The sequence below is a fragment of the Arabidopsis thaliana genome, chromosome 3 (genome assembly GCF_000001735.4).
Source record: "Arabidopsis thaliana chromosome 3, partial sequence".
NCBI classification, from domain to species: Eukaryota; Viridiplantae; Streptophyta; class Magnoliopsida; order Brassicales; family Brassicaceae; genus Arabidopsis; species Arabidopsis thaliana.
This window is the reverse complement of record NC_003074.8, coordinates 11,673,557-11,692,948: the sequence shown is the minus strand read 5'-3', so window position 1 is coordinate 11,692,948 and position 19,392 is coordinate 11,673,557. Positions and strand designations below refer to the sequence as shown.

The 19,392-nt window shown below is 37.3% G+C and overlaps 5 pseudogenes across 5 annotated transcripts; all 5 read right to left on the bottom strand.

Moving 5' to 3' along the window:
* Window positions 1-397: 397 nt before the first annotated feature.
* On the bottom strand, window positions 398-1,325 carry AT3G29787 (annotated as a pseudogene; the record flags this gene model as incomplete). The annotated part of the gene is made up of 1 exon: window positions 398-1,325.
* Window positions 1,326-1,881: 556 nt separating this feature from the next.
* Window positions 1,882-2,890, bottom strand: AT3G29784 (annotated as a pseudogene; the record flags this gene model as incomplete). The annotated part of the gene is made up of 1 exon: window positions 1,882-2,890.
* Window positions 2,891-4,578: 1,688 nt separating this feature from the next.
* Window positions 4,579-8,709, bottom strand: AT3G29782 (annotated as a pseudogene; the record flags this gene model as incomplete). Its single annotated transcript has 1 exon — window positions 4,579-8,709.
* Window positions 8,710-9,697: 988 nt separating this feature from the next.
* AT3G29783 lies at window positions 9,698-13,767 on the bottom strand (annotated as a pseudogene; the record flags this gene model as incomplete). The annotated part of the gene is made up of 1 exon: window positions 9,698-13,767.
* A 1,119-nt stretch (window positions 13,768-14,886) lies between these two features.
* Window positions 14,887-16,750, bottom strand: AT3G29781 (annotated as a pseudogene; the record flags this gene model as incomplete). The annotated part of the gene is made up of 1 exon: window positions 14,887-16,750.
* Window positions 16,751-19,392: the final 2,642 nt, after the last annotated feature.

The window sequence follows — 19,392 nt, the reverse complement described above, 5'->3', positions numbered from 1 at the left end:
AACACTTTTGCTACGCTTGTGCCACATTAGTCATATTTGTATAATTTGATTTAGTCACAAATTCGTCACATAATTGTCACATAGTGGGAGTAAGTTTGGTGACGAAAGGGTCACTGGTTTATAAAGTGGTTTGGTCACTAGTTAGTCACATTTTTTGTTTTGGTTTAGTCACAAATTGTCGTATATTTGGAATGATAAACCTGATTAATATTGAATTAAAAAGCCAATGATGCTAGTTAAATACCATTAAGAACAGTAATCAAGTTTACATTCACAAAATCATAGTGAAACCTAAATATTATCATCTTAACAAGTTCAACAAAAGCAACAAAAGATTAGCATCCTAACAAGTTCAACAAAAGCTACAAAAGATCAAGTTTAATTGTTAGAAGCAGTGTTAGACAAAGTAACTGAAGTAGAGACTAAGGGTGTGGTGCCTAATCTGTTGTCTCCTTTGGTGCCTGCTTCTGTGATGGTTGGTTGGTTGGCTGTGGCGGTTGGAAGTGTGGTGTGTGGTGGTTGGAAGTGTGACTGGTTCAACATCTGTAGAATCTGAAGACAAATAAGCATCCAACTCGGGATCTTTTTTTTTTATGAAGAGGACGAGCTTCTCCAAGCTGGCTATCCGAGATTGAGATTGGCGGTGCTCCTCATCACATTTTGCATTTTGCTCCGCTTGTTCAGACATCTTGAGCTGCAGCTGCTCTTGAAGCTGTGCAACTGTTGATGAAGAGCTCGCATAACTCTCCGTCCTTCTTCTTTTGTTCAGAGTCTCCACAAGTGATCCAAGGCCAAAAGGGTTCCCTTTGCCATCTGTAAGAGTACACTGAAACAATAAGACAATTACAATCACCAAAGACAATCATCATTACTTTAAGTATCCATTGCTCATAAATTCCAAGCAAACAAAGACAAGCAGATTGTAAGCAAAATAAAAACAGAAAATTACTTTAAAAAAAATCTCATTCTTTTCATCAATGCTGAGCATACGATGAGTTGAATGCTGCGAGGAATTACCAGAAATTTGAGGACCATCCTTGTCAATTTCAGACATCCTTTCTTCGAGCATCTTCATGTAAGCCTCACCAACATGCTGAGACTTCTGATCTACAAAAGTTCCATCAACCCTTGTATGAGTTTTCATGAACACTTCGCCAAATGATACTCGCCGCTTCAACTGTTCTTCCTGACAAAGAAAATCAAACAGATTAAAATCATGGAAGTAATAATAGAAAAGCTGTTAAGGGAATTGTTGGAAAGAAAACTGTTACCATTTCTTGAAGAACTTGCATAAAATATTTCTGACCAGCTAAGTGTTTGTGCATCCATTTTTGTGATATAAAGTACATACATATGTTTAGGTTTATAAATCATTGCTTTCATAACTTATTTTGGAACTTGTTTGAAAATATCAATCATGTTAATCAAAGAACATGTAACTCTTCATATAGATTAGGAAGTTTTGAATGTTTAGTTTGTAAAATTCAGAATTGAAGAGTTTGGTTATGATTTTATATCTAATTTCAATCAAATTAAAGTAACAACGTATAAGAAAACATATACATAGACAAAAACTTAAAAATATCGAAATGCAAAAATGAGTGTTGGTAATATGTAGGTAATCAGTTGCAAAGTGCGACTGTAACTTTCATTGGTCGCAAATAAGTTGCAAAGAGCGACCGTTTTGTGACGAATAATAAAGTTTTTCAAATAAAAAAAGGGGTCAAATGGAATCGAACCGCGATCGTATAAGATTGTGGGCTAGTATGTGACCAACTGGGCTGGCCAATAGTATGATTTTCATCTTCGAAGATAAGTACTTAAAGAGATATTAAAATAATATTTTATTTATAATTTTCTTACAAATACACATTAAAATCATGTCCATTCAAAATATTCTGATTGTTCATCATCTGGTTCTTCTTCATCTTCATCCTCAGATGTTGATGAATTACAATGAAATTCATCTCCTTCTTCAGCATCTTCAATATCAAAATCAATAGGTTCATCTTGATGGTTTGTTTCAGCTAAGCTCTCAACGATAATTTCTTCAATTATGCTCAGAGTTGTTTCATCAACGGATTGTTGCAATGCAACCACATCATTTAAGGTAAACTTCCCTTGGACAACATTCCTTGGATTGACTTTCTAAACTGAAAGCCACGATTTTCGAAGTCGTTTGATGTTCGTGTAAGAAAGATAACAAACCTGATCAGCTTGAGACACTGTAAAAAACCGACATTTTAAAATTTTAACTGAAATATGAATTTCTTACAAATCACTTACTAAAGAAATTTAAAATTTACCTAAAATAAATGGTTCATAATTTGGATATCTCCCTTATTCTAGCACGTCTACAACCCCTCCATTTCTCATACGAATTCTTTTCCCAACTTTTGAGTCAAACCATTGACAGTAGAAAAGTGTGATCTTTAAGTTAACAAATCCTGGATACTCGAGCTTGATTATAGTTTCAACGATCCCATAAACATCTTCTTCATGAGATGCTTCAGAATAATTTTGGCCTCGAACACATACCCCATAATTCATTATTTTATTGGTACGCCCATGATCCTGCGTGTGAAACATATACGCTCTTGTAAAATACATGGGCCAAGACTTGACTTTGTTTTCAGGACCTTCTACTATTTCATAAACCCATGGAGGGAAACTTTGATGACTTCGCGTTGCTTCCACCTACATAAAAATCTGATAAATCATAAAATAAAGAAGTAAACGTACACTTTTAATTTGTAGGATATCAGAGAGATGATCGGTAGTATTTGACTACATATTGGCGAATCCATATATGAAAATCTTCATCTCTTTTCGACGCAACCTCATCATCAGAGAGTTCTGGATATTCATTCCGAATTTGCGCATCCAACATACTGCTTTATCAAACATGTCGAAGATCTTCCATTATTAATTACAAAATAGAGATTTTCAAAGTTTTATTACTTGGTTAAAATAGAATACCTTTCAAGCGGGCGAAAATATTCACAATTACGCAAAACATATGCATGTGCGCATTGGTAATCTCTCTCATTTAACCAAAAGTCAATTCTTTTGCCACTAGGACGACCAACTTGAGTAAATATGAGTGGTACCGGGACAGGGTATACATTGTAGGAGCCCAAAAACCAAATTGAGAAACAAGTACGAATTTTATTAAGATAATGATAATAATAAAATTACAATAACAGTAATTAAGGACAAAAAGTAAATCACGGAGGCAAGATATGATATATTTTTCCTTAATTCAATAAATCGGCCGTAAGTGCTTTTCGGACATTACAATTTTTGAATCTCAGGATACAACCGATCACGAACTAATACCCGAGCACACAAGTATTAGATTCAAGCGAACTAGATCTACGATATACTCTCGAAACAACTAAACTAAGAACTTACTTTTAAGAAGCAATAGAGAGAGAGGAGAGACTTTAGAATTTAGAGTGTTTTGTGTTTGAGAGCTTGAGAAATAATGAGAGGCTGGGTCTCTTTATATAGTAGAGGGAGATAGGATTTTGCAGAATATTCTTAGGATAAGCATGACATATTTTGAGACTATCCTGAGAATATTCTGAGACTATCCTATCCTGAGAATATTTTATGACTATCCTGAGAATATTTCCATAAGATTCAACTCAGCAAGCCCAATAACTCACAAGCATGACGGTCCGCAAGCCCGACAGCCCTTGAGCCGACGACGGGACGTCCCGACAACCCGCAGCCCGGTTCAGCCCGGTTCGGTTCGGTTTGGTCCGGTTTGGCCCAAGTATCCCACTTTACACCATTATTTCTCATTCAATACAACTCCGTTTTTGACGTATGAGTATACCATTTTGTAGTACTCTTTACCAGCTTTCCAATGCACTAATGACCCGATAATTCTGTTCAGCCGTTTGGCTGGAATTTGGCCGGAAAGTCACCGGAAAAATTTTAAGTAAAAAAAGTTCCAACAAACCCCCACATGAATAGAAATAAGTCTAAACATATGAAAACTTTACTAATCCTAAGGACTAAAGCAACTAGCTAGACAGACCTTCGAGAGCATAAACGAAAATTAACTGTATTTGAGTTGGTGGCGTTTATCTGCTTTGAACCTACTGATTGTTAGTACCTGTCGAGTTTACTCGGCCAGATGGTGAACATGATGTCTTTAACCATCCGGAGTTTGATGCAAACTTAGACAGCAAGTATAACACAGCTTCATTTTCTCGTAGAATGTGGTTCTTTGTTTTTGTTCATTGTGGCCTTGAACATGCCTGGTTAATCATGAGTGAACTTAGAGAGTATAGCCTCACATATTCTCCTAGAAACGGCCCCATTTCACACTCACAAGGTGATTTACTAGCTGCTTGTATTTTAAAAAATATCATGTAAATACTTCACATATCTTACAAAGCTAGGTTCAAATCATTGAAAGCAAATGCTTAATCTTTACACATACAGGAAGCACTGTACATTATTTTAGGAACTAGGAAGAGACAACAGTCTCTCAGTGCTTATAACAGATTTAGTTTGATTTAGTTGTCCCTTTGAATCTATGTCATGGGATCTCCAATCTTTGTAGGTGGGGTTACCATCAAACTTCCTCTTAGGTGGTAGGCTTTAAACCCATTCCTCTTGATGATCTTGCAACTTGATCTCGATTCAAACCTTTTGTAAATGGATCCGCTAGGTTGTCAACTGATTTGATGTAATCGATCGTGATTACTTTAGTTAAGATAAGTTGTCGAATGGTTTTATGTCAACGTCTGATGTGACGAGATTTACCATTATATAGGGTACTTTGTGCCCTGCCTATAACTGATTGGCTATCACAGTGTACACGTATTGCAGGCACAGGTATCCCCCACATTGGAATGTCTTCCAAGAAATTACGAAGCCATTCGGCTTCCGCTGCAGTTGTATCCAATGCTATGAATTCCGATTCCATAGTTGATTTGGCTGCCACAGTTTGTTTGCTAGATTTCCAGGATACTGCTGGACTTCCAAGTGTAAAGATGTATCCACTAGTGGATTTAGAGTTTTTGGAATCTGCTATTCAGTTGGCATCACTGTAACCTTCCAAAACCGCAGGTTCTTTACCATAGTGCAAGCCATGATCTTTGGTATAACATACGTAGTTCATAACTCTAGTTATAGCCTTGCAATGATTATATCCTTGATTGCTTGTGTAGCGACTAAGTACATTTACAGAGTGCACTAAATCCGGTCTTGTACTGTTTGTCAAGTACATTAAACTGCCAACTACTCTTGCATATTTTACCTGTTGCACAGGTTCACCAGAGTTTTTAGTCAAGTGAAGTTGAGGATCAACTGGATTTTTTGCAGTCCCATTAGAGTAATGCTTGAAACGATCGAGTATCTTCTCATCATAGTGGGTTTGAGACAAGATAATGCCTTCATCAGTTCTGATGATTTTTATACCCAGAATAACATCTGCTAGACCCATATTTTTCATTTCAAAATATCTTTTGAGCATGTTTTTAGATTGATTTATGATATCTGTGTTACTCCCCAAGATGAGCATATCGTCTACATATAAACATAACAAAATGTACCCTTTTGGAGTAATTTTGAAATATATGCATTTATCACATTCATTAATGGTAAAATCATTAGACATCATAACACTGTCAAACTTCTCATGCCACTGCTTAGGAGCCTGTTTGAGTCCGTATAGTGACTTCACAAGTTTACACACTTTGTGTTCTTGTCCTGGGATAACAAACCCTTCAGGTTGTTTCATGTAGATTTCCTCATCCAAATCTCCATGTAAGAAAGCTGTTTTTACATCCATTTGATGTATTTCAAGATCTCTTAAGGCTGCAAAGCCTATGAGCATCCTGATTGAAGTTATTTTCGTTACAGGAGAATAGGTATCAAAGAAATCTAAACCTTCTTTTTGTCAAAATCCTTGTACCACAAGCCTAGCCTTGTACCTATCAATATCACCATTTGTTTTCCTTTTAATAGTGAAAATCCATTTACTCCCCAATGGTTTAGAACTTTGGGGTAGATTTGCTATCTCGTAAGTATGATGTTGCAAGATAGAGTCTATTTCAGTATTGACTGCTTCCTTCCAATAAGGTGCATCGGGGGAAGACATGGCTTCTGAATAAGTTCTTGGTACGTTTCCAGCTAAAAACGCCATCAAGAAATCATCACCGAAAGATTTCTCTTTTCGAGCTCTTTTGCTCCGCCTAGGTTGATCTTCAGGTTCCTGTTCTGTTTCTTCAACAGTAATAGTACCCAAAGAATTGTCCTCAGCTTCCGATGTTGCTGCAACTCGTTGATCACGAGTTCGTTTTTGAGTTTTCCTACAAGGAAAAATATCTTCAAAAAACGATGCATTTCTTGATTCCATGACTGTATTTTCATGGATATCTGGAATATCCGATTTATAAACAAGAAATCTATAAGCATTGCTGTTGTGCGCATATCCGATGAAGATACAGTCTACAATCTTAGGCCCAATTGTGACCTTTTTGGGAGGTGGTACAGCCACTTTTGCTAGACACCCCACACTTTTAGGTATTTGTACGAGGGTACTGTACCTTTCCAAAGTTCATATGGTGACTTTGCAGTCACCTTATGTGGTATCCTATTAAGGATGTAGTTAGTGGTAAGAAAAGCTTCCCTCCACATGTTCTAGGCTAACCCTGATTCCTGCAACAATGCATTCATCATTTCTTTCAGAGTTCGATTCTTTCGTTCCGCAACTCCGTTAGATTCTGGTGAATAAGGAGCAGTTGTTTGGTGTATAATACCTTTTTCTCTGCAAAATGCATTGAATGGCTCATTATATTCTCCTCCTCTATCACTTCGAACTATTTTTATAGTTCTCTGAAGCTGATTTTCTACTTCGAGTGTAAATTCTTTGAATTTTACCAGAGCTTCATCTTTGCTATGCAATAGATATACATAACAATATCTTGTGCAATCATCTATGAAGGTAACAAAGTATTTCTTACCACCTCTAGTTTGCACATATTTTAAATCACATAAGTCTGTGTGAATTAAACCCAGAGGTTCAGTTGTTCTTTTAACTCGTGGTGAGCGAGTTTTAGTGAGTTTTGCCTGTACGCATACTTCACATTTTTTTTGGTTAGTTTTGAATTTCGGAATTAAATTCATGTTTTGCATTTTTCGCATTGTTTTATAACTGACATGTCCTAAATGTTCATGCCAAGTAGTAAATGACTCTACCAAGTAAGCAATAGGATTTTCATTCATTTCCACAACAGAAGCAGAAGCTACATTTTTCGGAAAGACTGTCATTACAGACATTTTGACCAGTCCACCTTTAACGAAACCCTTTCCCAGATACACCCCATGTTTCTTAAGAACTAGCTTATCAGACTCAAAGTTAACGGCAAAGCCATTGTTACTTAGCACCGTTCAAGAGATGAGATTCTTCCGCATGTCAGGTACATGCTTCACGTTTTGCAGAGTAAGCTCACGTCCCGAAGTCAGCTTCAGAACCACTTTGCCCTTACCTTCAATCTTAGACATCGCCGTGTTGCCCATGAAGAGTTGTTCGTTTGACTTGTTATTCACATAGGTGGAGAACATGGTCCTATCTGTGCAGATGTGTGTGGTTGCACCAGTGTCGTAGTACCACTTCACTTGGTTGTCGTCCACCATGTTACATTCAGTGACCACTGCAACCATATCCTCTTCAGTTAGGTTTGCCTGGCTCTTGACATCCTTGGCTTTGCTCTTGCAAACATCAGCCTTGTGTCCAATCTTTCCACAATGATGACACTTTCCTTAGAACTTCCGCTCAGCATTGCTCTTCTTGAAGTTTGTTGACGATGAAACCTTCAAGTTCTTCTGAGGAATAGAGAACCCTTTTCCCTTGCCTTTCAGCTTGGCCTTATGCTCAGCTACATTAACATCATGCCCTTGATTCTGAGCACCCGCGTGAGCCCCACGATTGTTGCCTTCAATCATTAACCTTCGGATGAGATCATCAAAAGTCATTGCCTTACGTTTGAAGTTAAGGTAATTCTTGAAATCTGACCAGCCCGGTGGTAGCTTCTCGATCAAGCAATTCGTCTTGAAGACGTTGCAGATCGACATCCCTTCCAACTCTATCTCTTGACAGATACGTTGAAGAGCCTCCACCTGTTCCATGATTGGTTTGGAGTCCACCATCTTGAAATTCAGAAACTTCGCAGTTGAGAATCTTTGCATTCTAGACTCATCAGTCTTATACTTGTTCTCTAAAGTTAGCCACAGTGTTTTGGAAGACTTGGCCTTGCTGTAGAGGTCAAACAGATCGTTCAACAAGCGGTTCAGGATTAGACCTTTGCAACAATAGTCACCTTGAGCCCATGTATCCATACCTCCAACTGTATACACATATGTGGTACCTTGAGGAACTATTGGTGGATCCTCTGGGAGGTACCTTTCCATGTTTATGCTGACCAAATAGTAGCGCATCTTTTCTTGCCACGTTTTGAACCCGGATTTGCCATCAAACAAGTGTGACATCATCCCTTGGGAAACAGAGGCTGGTATGGTAGTGTTGGTTGAACCATTACCGAACAGATTTCGGCGCACATTATCCATATCAGAATCGGTGATCTGTGTCTTTTCAAGCTCTTTCGCAAGGCGCAAAGCTTCCTCATCCGGGGTCTCAGCAACTGTGGTGTTGCCAACGATCTCGTTGTTGGTGTTAATATCAGTCATTCTGTTCACAGAAAAACAGATTTGATTAGTATATTAACCAAAAAATTCAGGTAACTAAATTACACCGAATTAGTTTTGCAAACTCGCTTAAGAAGCGTTCGCAAAAACTTGTTTCGCGTTTCACAAACTCACTCAAGTATGAGCGTTCGTGGAAACTAGAGAAGTTTATATAAGAAACTGTCCATAACAATCGCTACATAGCGTTTGCGAAGCAATTTAGAAAGAGGAGAAAGAAAGAAGTAATAACGTTCTTCTATAAACCTTCCGCGTAAGCACCCAAAGATGATAGCAGAAACAATTTTTAGAAGATTTTAAAATCGTTTTAAAAAATTCGAAAAATTCTCAATCCTTCTAGAGCGATAAGCTAAAAGCAGATTTATTGAATTAAGATTGTAATAGCCCAAAAACCGAATTGAGAAACAAGTACGAATTCTATTAAGATAACGATAACAATAAAATTACAATAACAGTAATTAAGGACAAAAAGTAAATCACGGAGGCAAGATATGATATCTTTTTCCTTACTTCAATAAATCGCCCATAAGTGCTTTTCGGACATCATAATTTTTGAATCCCAGGATACAACTGATCACGAACTAATACCCAAGCACACAAGTATTAGACACAAGCGAACTAGATCTACGATATACTCTCGAAACTATCGATTTATAGAACAAGAAAATGGTGTATATAAAGACTCACTCTTTATTAATCTTTAGGAAACTTACTCAAAACCTAAAGCTCTCACTAAAGCTCTCAAACTCTCAAACTCTAAACTTCTCAATAGGATTACCACAACTTGGCATCTCTATTTATATGAAAACTCTAGCTATTAGATAACTCCTAATAACATTAGATAACTACTAAATATTGTATGTAGATAACTCCTAAATACAATCTAATCCTAATCACTTAGGATTTGGTTAGCTTATTCCTTAAGCTAACTTCAAGCTTATCAACATTCACTCCCTTAAGCTTGAACTCACACTTCGACAACTCTTGAACTCCAACTAGCTCTCTCATCTCTTTGAATTTGATTCTTCCAAGTGCCTTTGTTAGAAGATTCGCCTTCTGTTCTTCCCCGGGAACGTGTTCCACTTCTATTTGCTCATTCTCAACACACTCACGAATGAAATGGTACCTCTTGTGAATGTGTTTGCTCCGGCCGTGAAATACTGGATTCTTGGCAAGTGCTATCGCCGATTTGTTGTCAATGAGTAGTCTCACCTTCTTGCATGCTTCTCCTGTTACCTCTCCAAGTAATTCCTGCAACCAAATTGCCTGCTTAGCTCCTTCAGTGGCTGCCATAAACTCAGCCTCACAAGACGATAAAGCCACAGTTTCTTGCTTTTGTGTACACCAAGTTATCAGAGAGCCATCAAGGTAGAATATATGTCCGGTTGTGCTCCTCCCATCATCCTCGTCTACATTGTGACTGCTATCACTGAAACCTATTAGCCCCGACTTGTCTCCTCGCTTGAAAGATAGTCCATAGGAAGTAGTGCCACGCAAGTATCTTAGAATCTGCTTCATAGCTACTCCATGACCTTCTTTAGGTTCTTGCATGTATCTACTCAACACACCAACACAGTATGAGAGGTCAGGTCGTGTGTGAAGTAGATACCGAAGACATCCAATGTTTCTTCTATACTCTTTTGGCTCAATGTTCTTCTCTGTCTCCGAGTCATGACTTCCTTTCTCTGTTCCCGCTTTTGACAGCTTCAAACCGGAGTTCATTGGAATGTGAACTGCGTTGCAATCACTCATCTTGGTTTCGTCTAGGATCTTCTCTGCATATCTCCCTTGTTTCAACATAATTCCTCCATTATACTGAATTACTTCGATTCCAAGATAGTATGTGAGTAACCCGAGATCACTCATCTCAAACTTGGACGCCATTCCTTTCTTGAAGTCATTAATGAGCTTTAAGCTAGAACCTGAAATAAGCAAATCATCCACATACACTTCTACTAGAAGAAGATCATCTTTCTCTTGCTTACGATAGAGCGATGGTTCTTTAGAACACTTGACGAACTTTAATTCCCCAAGTATCTTGTTTAATTTGTTGTTCCATGCTCTAGGCGCTTGTCTTAATCCATAGAGTGCCTTATTCAATTTGTATACTTTGCCTTCACTCCCTTTCTCTGTGAATCCTTCTGGCTGTGAAACAAATACTATCTCTTTTAATTCACCGTGTAAGAATGCTGTTTTGACATCGAGATGATGCACTTCCCATCCGTTTGAAGCAGCTAGGGCAATGATGAAGCGGACTGTTTCGATTCGTGCTACAGGGGCAAAGACTTCGTCAAAGTCTATGCCATGTCGTTGTACGTAACCTTTAGCCACGAGTCTTGCCTTATACTTGTTTATGTTCCCTTCTGCGTTCTTCTTTAGCTTAAACACCCATTTGAGCCCGATTGGCTTAGCTCCTTGAGGAAGTTCCACTAAATCCCATGTCTTGTTCTTCTCAATTGAAGCGATTTCGTCCTCACACGCTTCTCTCCACTCTTGTGTTTCTTTTGCTTCAGCATAATCCCAAGGTTCCTCGTTTATTACAGAGAGGAGATATTCACTTTCTTCTTCAGCAAGTAGAACGTAATCCTCTAAGTACTTCGGCATAGAAACTTGCCTTTGAGATCGTCTTAGTGTGGGTTGTGTGTTCTCTTGTGGTTGACCTTCTTCTTGAATTGGTTCCTCTGTTTCTGTTGCTTCAGTGACTCGAGAAGTGTCTTCATCCTCAGTGTTCTTCTCGCTTGTCTCAGAACCATGTTCTTCTCTTTCTCTTCTTAGTCCGTTATTTCCAAATTGTTCAAAACCAAGTACAAAGTTTCCTGAATCTTCTGTTGATTCACTTCTTAGATCATTCCACTTCCAACTTTTAGTTTCATCGAAGACTACATCTCTGCTTACAACTATCTTGTGAGTGGTTAGATCCAAGAGACAGTATGCCTTTGAGCCTGGTTCGGTTCCTAAGTGTACCAGAGAACGTGATATGTCATCTAGTTTCTTCAAATGAGGAGATTCTATTCTTGCATATCCAACACAACCAAACACACGTATGTGTTCTACATTGGGTTTCCTGCCTTTGTATGCTTCATACGGTGTTTGATTAGTTAGAACTCTTGTTGCTACCCGGTTTATAACATAGGTGGCATGTCGAACAGCTTCTCACCACAAGTAATTTGGCATCTTCATATGCTCCTTGTCATCTCCATTAGGGATCTGTTTCGTCGCTCTACTACACCATTTTGTTGAGGAGAGTGTGGTGCTGTGAGATGTCTTGTTATACCGTTCTCTTCACAAAACGTTTTGAACTCATGAGAGACAAATTCTCCACCTCTGTCTGTCCTACAAGTCTTGATAGTTACTCCACTCTCTTGCTCAACTCTTGTCTTGAATCTCTTGGATTTTTCGAAGGGTTCGTTTTTTTCTTTCAAGAGAATAGACCACATATAACGAGAGTGATCATCAATTAGCACAAAGATATATCTGTTCCGAGCACTTGTAGGAGGTGTGATGGGGCCGCAGAGATCTCCGTGTATCAACTCTAGGTTCTGTGTAGCACGATAAGATGAAGCTTGAGGGAAGCTTTTGCTTACTTGTTTCCCGAGTAAACATGAAGCACATGTTTCTTTGTCAACTTCCATTTGAGGCATTCCGATAACAAGATCCTTCTTCACCATCGTCTTCAAGGTCTCAACTCCAATATGGCCTAACCGTGAGTGCCATTTTGCTGAGTTACTAAGGACCATTGCTTGTAGACACTTAGGAGGCTCAATCTCCATGAGTACTTTATACAATCGATTTTTAGATCGATTTGCTTTTACTAGCAGCTTTCCATCCTTGTCATGCATAATGAGCAAATCATCTTTCATTCGAACTTCACACCCTGATTCTGTAGCTTGTCCAAGGCTTATGATGTTGCTCTTGAGATCAGGTATGAAGTATACATCAGCAAGAATTTTCTTTTCCTTGTTTTTGCTAATGAACAGAACTGAGCCTTTTCCCTTTATGTCGATTCTCGAGTCATCTCCAAAACGAACTTTCCTTGTAATTGATTCATCAATTTTCGAAAAAAGCTCGATTTCCTAACATATGGTTGCTTGCTCCATTATCTAAATACCATACGTTGCTTGCATCCGAACTTGTCTCAAACTCGCTTGGTTTAACATTTTTCTCATTGAGATATACCACTTCATGCACCATTAGTTCTTCAGCTTCTTGAGTGTCATTGTCTTCTTCTTCTTTTGCTTTTTGTAGCTTAAGTAGACGATCAGGACAAGAAGAAGCATAGTGTCCTAGCTTATCACATCTGTAACAGACCACCTTTGACGTATCACGCTCTTGTTTGTAACCCTGATATCCAAACCTGCCACGACCTCTCCCTCTTTGATAGAAGCGATCTCCTTGTCCTCTGCCTCTACCTTGCTGAGATTGTGAATCATGGTTTGCATACATAAGTTTCCATCGTTTGTTTGATCCTCCTCTTCATCACATATCCTTTCTTCATAGACTTTCATCCTCCCCACTTTGTCTTCAAAGCTTGTCTTGTTAAGGTCGAGAACCTGTTCAAGTGAGGCGATGATTTGTATGAAGCGTTTCCTTGGTAGACTGTTTAGGAATTTCTTGACTAATTTTGATGCTTCAATCTTTTCTCCTAATGCTGCAGTTTTGTGGTTATCTCTGAAAGTCTCCCTGCAAAGTCTTCTATTGTATCTGTCTCTTTCATCTTGGCTCTCTCAAATTCTGCCATGAGAGTCTGAAGTCTTGCCTCCTTAACTCTTTCTGCTCCAACGTTTTTCGTTTTTATCGATTCCCAAACTTCCTTCGCAGTCTCAAGTTCTCCGATTTGAAGGGTTAGAGACTCAGGTACTGATTGGAAGATGAGGGCTCTGGCGATATCGTTCTTGTCCACGTCTTCTGATCCCGGTTCAACAGTATCCCAAACTTTGTGTACCTTGAGCAACAACCTCATCCGCATAGTCCATACGTTATAGTTTGTGGCGCTGAGTAGAGGACATGAGATGGAAGCTGAGCTCGTTTCTTTTAACTTGCTGCCTGTAGTAACCAGAACTATATCTCCCATAGTTTGATTTTCTAAAACAAAAAGCTTTGTTATTGTTTTTAGAGTTTTGTTCGATAATTCAATATTGCTCTGATACCAAATATCGAATTATAGAATAAGAGAATGGTGTATATAAAGACTCACTCTTTATTAATCTTTAGGAAACTTACTCAAAACCTAAAACTCTCACCAAAGCTCTCAATCTCTCAAACTCTCAAACTCTAAACTTCTCAATAAGACTACCACAACTTGGCATCTCTATTTATATGAAAACTCTAGCTATTAGATAACTCCTAATAACATTAGATAACTACTAATATTGTATTTAGATAACTCCTAAATACAATCTAATCCTAATCACTTAGGATTTGGTTAGCTTATTCTTTAAGCTAACTTCAAGCTTATCAACAGAAACTACTAAACTAAGAACTTACTTTTAAGAAGCAATAGAGCGAGAGGAGAGACTTTAGAATTTAGAGTGTTTTGTGTTTGAGAGCTTGAGAAATAATGAGAGGCTGGGTCTCTCTATATAGTAGAGAGAGATAGGATTTTGCAGAATATTCTTAGAATAAGCATGACATATTTTGAGGGTATCCTGAGAATATTCTGAGACTCTCATATCCTGAGAATATTTGTGACTATCCTGAGAATATTTTCATAAGATTCAACTCAGCAAGTCCAATAACTCACAAGCATGACGGTCCGCAAGCCCGACAGCCCTTGAGCCGACGACGGGACGTTCCGACAACCCGCAGCCCGGTTCAGCCCGATTCGGTTCGATTCGGCCCGGTTTGGCCCAAGTATCCAACTTTACACCCTTATTTCTCATTCAATACAACTCCGTTTTTGACGTATGAGTATACCGTTTTGGAGTTCTCTTTACCAGCATTCCAATGCACTAATGACCCGACAATTCCGTTCAGCCGTTTGACCGGAATTTGGGCGGAAAATCACCAAAAAAATTTTAAGTCAAAAAGTTCCAACATGAGCTTCACCAACATCATACCGACTTGACCTGCAAATTAAACATATGTATAACTTTATGTTTAGTTGTTTGAATGCTAAACAAAATTTTACTTAAGATAATGTTATAATATAAATATGAAATACCTTCTTCTAATAGCTGTAGAAATGTGTGAAGCAAAATAGTGTTCAGAGAAGTAAGATATCTCATCATTCATATATGATTGAACAATTGAAGCCGCTGGATATCTTTTGTTCTTTGTCTTCCCTTTCAAACGTTTAAAAAACCTTTCAAAAGGATACATCCATCTATATTGAACTGGACTACCAAGCTCGGCTTCATCTGGTAAGTGTATAGGTAGGTGCTCCATCACATCAAAGAAAGAAGGTGGAAATATTTTTTTCCAAATTGCACAGAATCATGACAATATTCTCCTTCAAAAGTTTGACGCGACTTTGCTCCAATGATCGGCTACTTAAGTCATGAAAAAATGCTCCAAATTCTACGATAGAAATATTTATGAGATGATTAGTAAATTATTACATAAATAATTTATTTTAACATAGGTATATATGACATAATTACCTGATACTGCAAGATGCACGTTATGCGGTAGGAGTTCTGCGAACACAAATGGAAGCAATCGTTCCATAAAGACATGACAGTCGTGGCTTTTCATTTCCGAAAACTTACCGACTGAATAAGTCCACATAAGAACTACTTTAAGGTTGAAGTTTTGATCTAAGGACACATCGTATGCCTTAACTCCATTCATCCATAAATCTTTTAACTCCTCGATAAGTGGTTGGAGGAAAACATCTAGACTAGCTCGTGGATGATTTGGTCCCGAATTCAAAATCGTTAGAAACAAATACTCACTATTCATGTACATATCAGTAGGCAAGTTGTATGGAGTCAAAATTACTGGCCACAACGAATGATTTTTGGACATGCCAAAAGGATTGAAACCGTCAGTACATAACCTAAGATACACAGTTCTGATGCAAATGAGGGCTGCCATTGCTGAAAATTCTTCCACTCAGCTGCATCTGATGGATGACACATTAATCCCTCCTCTGATTCATGCTCAGCATGCCATCTCATCGAAGCTGCAGTCTTCTAAGATAGATACATTCTCTTCAATCTATCTCCAATTGGTAAATACCACATCTTACTAAATGGTATTCTTGTTCTTCCATCACTTTTCTAATACCTTGGTTTTCCGCAGAACTTGCAATGCTCTAACTTCTCATCATCTTTCCAAAAGAGCATACAATTGTCTATACATACATCAAATGTATGGTACGGCAATCCTAGCTTTTGCATCAAAGTCTCTATCTCGTAGTAGGAACCGGTCGCCTTATTACCCTCAGGTAAATACTTTGTAAACGTTTCCGCCCATCCGTCCATGCAATTTTCTGACAAATTGTGGTCGACTTTATGGTTCATGAACCGATCTGCCAACGATAATTGCGAATGACCTTCTTGACAAACATCGTAAAGCGGCGTGTTTGCAGCAACTAACATATCATAAAACCGTTTCGCTTCTTGGGTAGGTTCTTCATGAACTCGTTATATGGTACAGAACCATGAAACGCATGATTAACCATCCCAACATATACATTATTCCTATCAAATCCTATAGGTTCATCATGAATACCACTAGTAAAATCGATGTTTTCAACATATTCTTGATAAGTACTAGTTCCCTCCCCAGTATCATTGTAATCTTCACCATGTTCATACCAGACATAATAATTGGCCATAAACCTCTTACTAAGCAAATGACTCGAAATGGTGACAACTTTCATACGTTTAGAATTTTTACAACCTACACAAGGACAATAAAACCGACATTTTTTGTCTTGAACATGAGAGCTTACAAATTCAATGAAATCTTCCACACCCGCCAAATAATCCGTCGAGATATTATTAGTAAATAGATCGATTCGATTGTACATCGATTCGCGTGATGAATTATTCCATATCGTTTCAAATTTGTTTTTTGTTCTATCTTTTTTCTCTCCTTTTTTTTTTTTACTTATCGATCTCAAGAAATTTGTTATGAAGAATTCAAATGAAAAGGTACGTATATATAATGAAATATTTGTGACGTTTTTGTGACGATAATGTGGAGTCCCAAAAGTTGGTACACCTAATTTCTAATGATTTTAAACGTTTTCGAAAATAGTGTTACCATTTTGCGACCGTTATTAAGAGTCACAAAAAGTAAGTTCTGCCTACTTACACCTAATTATTTTCGGGAAAAATGTTGAAAAATGCGCCAACTTTCAAATTTGGGACGAAAAAAGCATGAACTTTCGAAATGTCATTTAAATCTCAAAGTTTGAGTTGGCTTATTAAAAAATGTCTAAGTTTCGTTGACGTGGTCATTTAAGGCATGCCGTGAAATTTCCGTTAACAGAAAATTAACGGAGTCAACTTTCCGTTAACAGTTCAAAACGATGTCGTTTTAAAAATTAAAAATAAGAAGAAAATCGGACACAACCTAGTGTCAAACCGACGATTCCCTGCAGCTGTTATTAAGCCTTCAACCATGGAGCTACTGTAAACTTGTAACAACATTGATTGAGCTTATATATATGTAACTAGTTGAAACTAATAGAACTCCATTGTTGCCTGAGAAGAAAACAGCGTGAGCAGGTGGCGTGGAATCACGTCAAATATGAGCGTGAGGTTGAGATCGTGTGGCTCGTCTATGTCCAATGATGGTTTGTTTGGGGAGAGTACCGTTCTCGGATTTATACAATTGGAGATCCGTTTAATGTTGTCGATTTCAAGTATTGTGAACTCTTGATTACATCTGATTCAGAGTTATTTTCTGGACTTGTTCACGTTGTTTATTACGCAGGCAACAATGGAGCTTTTAGGTTTGTGTTTTTCAATTAATTACATCTACGAATATATATATATCTATTAGCTTAAGTAAACACCAAAAGCGTGAGTAGCTCAACGGTTTAATGCTTGACTACAGATCCAGTGATCTAAGGTTCTAGTCTAGGCTGTTGTCAGTTTTTTATTTATTTTTAATTTTTAAAACGACGTCATTTTGAGCTGTTAACGGAAAATTAACTCCGTTATTTTTCCGTTAACGGAAATTTCACGGCACGCTTTAAATGGCCAGGTCAACAAAACTTAGACATTTTTTTAAGAAGTCAACCCAAACTTTAAGATTTAAATGACATTTCGAAAGTTCATGCTTTTTTCGTCCCAAATTTGAAAATTGGCGCATTTTTTGACATTTTTCCCAATTATTTTCATATTTTCGACATTTTCTACCTACTCTTCGCGACTACTTTAAGACGATATTGGGACTATCATTTCTGACCAACATGACGTCAGTAAGTAGTCGCTCTTTGCGATTTATATGCGACCATTTTTATTGCGTCGCAACAGGGTCCGAAAATAGTCGTTCATATGTGACCGTTCCGACAACAACCACTGGTCGTTAATTAGCGACCGTTTAGCATCTACCTATATCGTGGTTGTTACGGTCACAAAATCGTCACAAAGAAGTCACTATAATTTGTGACTGAATAAGTGGTCACAACAAACCGTCCCAAATTGCAGGTTTTCTTGTAGAACCTATGAAGCTGAGCTAACTTCCTTGAAGAACCGAGTCCAATATCTAGAAAACAAAGTAAGGATTTTGCATGATCTCATCAATAACTTCCTTAGCAGAAGTAGTATATAAAAGTTAGGATATTAGGTTAAGTATTGGATTGAGACTTGTGTTATGTATGAATTAATTTTTGGTTTATGAAATGATGTATATCTTTTGGATGTTTTTATTATATATATCAGATATTTTGAAAACTAAATAGGTTCCACCAAATGCAAATAGCTTAAAACCAATCGCATAAAATTAGAGTTATGGCACTGAATATTATAGCATCATAAAAATTATAGATCATAGCGTCTATATATCGCTAGTATAAGTTGATTTATGAAAGCGTTTTACTAATGTTATGGTATAGTACTTTATCGTAGCATATGGAAAAAACGCTATCGTATATGGAGGGTCTAACATAATAGGGGCATAAGAAAGCGTTTATAAAAACGCTATGGATGACATTTAATAGCTCTTTTTCTGGCTAATAATGTAGATATTTCTTATAGTACATATACGGTGTGATTTCCTATCCACAATTTTCAGTGTAAATTGTCTCTCAAATCATTCTAAATCATATCATATATAATTTTACTACAAAATCCGAGTTTTGCACATTTTTATAAATGATTAATCAAATAACCATATATTTGGATTGATTTTAACAAATGGTAAATTCAATAAGGTAGGATTTTAATACATTTTAGAAAATCATTGGTGCTATAAGGGGAGATTGTTTATAGAACATAAATAATCTCAAATCAATAATTCTATGCCCCTATTAATGATAAAAATAAGCAATAATTAAATTAAATATAAATAACATTGAAATAACAATAAATAGATAGAGTTAAACCATTAATAGTATTATATATATGGTTTCTTTAGTAAAATGTTAAATACAACATTATATGTTTTTTGTTTTTTCAAAATTAACAAACTTTAAAATATCAAATGTTTCTAGGCGTAGCCCGAATTCTACCCTAGTATAGTTAAAATTGTTTATGTTAAAACAACAAGTAG